Raw genomic sequence first — 4,506 nt, 5'->3', positions numbered from 1 at the left:
TTCTCTTGCATATAGGGGCGAACGTGGTTGACTATATGATCCAGTGCTCGATTTGATGACTGTGAGTCTTAGGTATGTCGATTTTGTGGGCTGATTGTGTGGATTTTCTTCGAAAGGGTTTGAATTTGAGTCACCTAGCTTGTGAATGTTCGGTCGTGTACCTTAAATGTGCAAAAGAGGTGTAGATGTGGGTTTTTCGCTTTGTGCTTGATCATGTGAGAGAGGTATGGTGTTTTATCATTGTTGAATTGTCCTATTGTAGTATCGAGTGGCATTACATTTAACAATCAAGTCATGAGTTGTGTTACGGCTTGTAAAAGTATATGATCAAGCTCTTTTGGGACGGTTGTTCTACCCGTTGAGTTCTGAGTTTTTTGGTCTACATTTGAATTGAGTAATGAAATGAATATCTGTCGGCCAACATCCCAACGTGATCTATTGATATCCTCCCGTATCTGGATAACATCCCATAGTAACCTAAGTGGAAATCCGAAACCATGACCTATGTTCCTTTAGAATGGAATGCCCGAGGCCTGTGTCCCTCGGAAGCCCCGAAATAGGGGAGAATTGAGGTTTATATCCCTCATGATTTTCATGGCCGGTGTCTCATGAATGAAAACTTGAGGTCTTTATCCCTCAAAATCGAGGCCTGTGACCCTCAAAACAAAATTGAGGCCTATTTCCCTCAAGGAATTGGAAAAGAAGTGAAAACTAAAAGTATACATCGAGTTTCATGTTTGTTCAAGTGCTTACATAGTTGAGTGTCGTGTTACGTGAAATTGTCATTGAGTTTCATTCTCGCATGTTACGAATGTCGAGCCCCGCTTGGTTGAGTGATGAATTGCTTGTTAGTTGTTGAGTTATTTGTTTCACTCTTGAGCTATAAGCTCACTCTTATGGTTGAACTATTTTTCAGATAGCTAGGTATGTCAATTTCTCCCGCCATGCTACCTTTCATTATGGTATACCTATTAACTTCATACATACGTCGGAAGAGCATTATGATCCCAAGTTTCCTGTAGAGCAATTTCGATTGTTGATTTCTATCCTTTGAATAGATGAAGGGTTGCTTGAGATGTTGATTCCACTATGTTTTGTGTCTCTATTCATGATGGACCCATATGGTCGTCTGTCTGGTCCGTTGCTATTTATACCTTCCAACCACAACAGTGACAACAACCATGGAGTGGAGTAGTGAAAATGTTCGGAGTTGATGGATTGCTAGTTTGTACAAGTAGGCTTGTGGGGTAGCATTACGGCAAACACTTTTTAGTTGGGCTGCATAGTAGTATGGATATGGATGGAGGTGTTAGCGGTGGAGAAAGTAGTTAGTGTTGGTCGTGGTTAACTTTTGTGGGTATCCCAGTTGTTTTCGTATAACTTTGATGTAAAAATAAACAACTTATATATATGTGTGTTTAACTAGAAATCTATTATTCTGTTATGTGTGAATATATGATAGTGTAATAGATATGCCAAGTAAACCCCGAAAAAGGTTGACCCTTCTTGCATGCATACCTGTGTTTGAGTGAATGGTCTTGTTTTGTAGGGAAGCTTCCACATAATTTCTTGCATGCGTTACTAATTTATGATTAATAGCACATTAAGTGAGAGCTCATTAGAAACGCGGTGGCTTGGAACATCATGGGGCCCTCATAAGGTGGTATTAAGGCATGGTTTAAGGATGAGGCCTAATGAGGTGGTAACCCAATTTAGGTTATTTGGAGTGATAAGGTACGCTAGTGACTGAATTGCTTGGTAGGTCCATACGCATTTAAAACTTACAAGCGCATGTGTTTGTTATTGCTTCTAATTGGCGGTAATGTACATTACTTATTAGCAATAGGGAGAACATTGGCCACTAGCTGCTAACACATGATGGTTGGTCAACGTGTAGAAGATCTTGAGGATGAGAAATTGACCCTCGAATTAATGGATTACTAGAGGCTATGGCTCATATAAAAGATATTTTTGAAGAGCAAGCTCGACAATAGGCGGCTGCAAGCATAAGAGGTGGAGAACGTCGCATTTAAGGTTTGGTTGAGCAATTCTTGAAACCGAAACCATCTAAGTTCACTAGGAGTGGAAGTTCTGAGGAGGCTAATAGGTGAATTAAAGGACTAGAAAAGGTGTTCGGATTGCTTCGTTGTAATAATGTAGATAAGATCCTATTAGCTGAGTATCAACTTGAGGGGAATGCCAAATATTGGTGGAGGGCAATAAAGGACACAATATTCCCACCCGACGCAATAGTTACATGAGAGAGTTTCATTGGGCTTTTAATGGTAAATACTTCTTTGATTGTGCTAGGAACAAGATAGTATCTAGGGTAATATGATAGCGAATCAATATGAGGAGAAGTTCGCCAAGTTGTCCAAGTTTGTACCTAGGTTGATGGAGAATGGTAATGATAAAGCTAAGTACTTTCCGAATGGATTAAGGAAAGATATCCGGAACCAACTAGTACCCTTGGACATAAGTGATTATAATGCACTTTATAGATTGGCCCAATTGATGAAGCAAGAACTTACAGAAGAAAGGAAGGAAATGATGGCTTAGGGGTTGACTCATAGTGATGTTCCTAGAAAGGATTAGGTGCATATTAATGCAACATGGGAGAGTCATTGCTTACGCCTCCCAGAATCTGGAATCGTATGAGTAAAATTATCCAGCATATGATCCGGAATTAGCAGCGATCATCTTCGCATTAAAGATTTGGTGTGATGAGCCGAATTTTTGCCCGATTACATTAATGATCAGATTGATAATTGTTGAGCTCGGAAGCATAAAGTGAGCTTGGAATCAATAAGCTTAAGTGTGGTGGATCAAGTGAACTTATGGTTGTAGCGAACACGGTGAAATTAGAATAAAGGATCGTGGGCGACTAATGTTAGTTTCAATTTCAATAGAACGGTGGATGCGAAACTAGTTTACAGTTGAGCCATCCCTTGCATTGCCTCTAGCCTAACCGCCACACCCCTTATATAACCTTTCCCTCTTCTCTCTCCTTCCATTTTCCACTTTCCCTTTTTTTTTTGTGGACACACCCTATCTCCAAACTCTCTCTCCTTCTTTTCTCATCCTCTTCATCTCACCATCCAGCCCGCCGCCCTATGCCACCGCACCTCCCTCGAGCTCGATGCCGGTGATAGCCCGATGACCTCAACCCCTCTATTTTCTCGCTCTCTCACTCATTCCTCCCTCGGTGCTGTTCGACCCACCATAGGGAACGGACTGTTCGAGCTCGTTTCTTCAGTGAATCGAGCTCCATTTTCTTCCTACGGCAATACCAGGCAAGTATTGTCTCTACCCTAGCTACTAGCTTATCCAATGATCATTTATTTTGGTGAATGTTTATGTTTTGGAGATGCATATGGAATGAAGAAATTTTGTGTGCATGGGAAGAAAAATACTTAGATTTGAATGATCCGTCATTTGTGTTAGCGACTTTGGACAATGGGCAATGGAAATGTTAGATGTATGCCCTCACGCAAACATGCAATTGTTACATGCTAGGGATTTCAGTTGTATTTTCAATTTTATGGCAAAGACATGTTCATTCATCTGTCCAATTCTTTAGATGAATGATTCCATAAGATCAATTGTGAATGAACCTATTCTTCGGGTGTTTAAATTATGTGTGATAGGTTCACTATTAGACTAAATCAGTAAATAGTTCCCGATCAATGGATTTTTGATTGGATATCAATGATCCCGTGTTAGGCTGATGTGTTCGCAGCTTAGCCATTGAGTATTAGATACTTAAGGAAATGATGAGTCATAAGTCATTGGGTATTATGATAGCTGAGTTAGAACATAGGTACTTGTATTGGATAAGCTCATTGAATATGACATGCATTGAACGATTAGCAACATGGAAGCTTCAAGCGTGGTCAATGTCTAAATGGTTCATGCTTTGGTCTTGTGAAAATAATTCTTAGACCCGAGGCACGATATTGACTTGTGTGTTGGATGGCTATCGTTCACAAGTACACATATTTACGATTCGTTGATTCGTCTCTATACTTGATGATTAGAGCTCGTTCACATATGAAGTTACATGTATACGCAACAATGGGATCTGTCTCCTTGTTAAATGTAAGGTTGATGTCCTATGCGATCTAATCGTGATATTGCATTGAAAATCCTCAATTGGGTTTGTATTGGAGAATGAAATGTTCATGTCTCGTATAAATGCATGTTAATTAGGTTTGTGCATATGATTGAATTGGTGACTTGACAAATATTCCATGACCTTTGTTCGATCGGGACATGATAAAATAGAGGGATTAAATTATCCTGTAACCAATGCTGATAGGTTCATGATGTTCTTGTCGCATTCACATTGTTTGGGTAGCCATGACAAATTGCTAGATGTCACTTTTGGCTTGGAAGTACTAATGAGTTAGTACATGTCTTACTACTAGCTCAAGAATGAATCTAGGGATGTCACACACCATAGTTAATATATGACAATGTTGAATGTGGAAGATGATAATGCAAATG

This window comes from Rhodamnia argentea, chromosome 4 (assembly GCF_020921035.1).
Source record: "Rhodamnia argentea isolate NSW1041297 chromosome 4, ASM2092103v1, whole genome shotgun sequence".
NCBI lineage: Eukaryota > Viridiplantae > Streptophyta > Magnoliopsida > Myrtales > Myrtaceae > Rhodamnia > Rhodamnia argentea.
Note: the sequence above shows the minus strand (reverse complement) of the source record.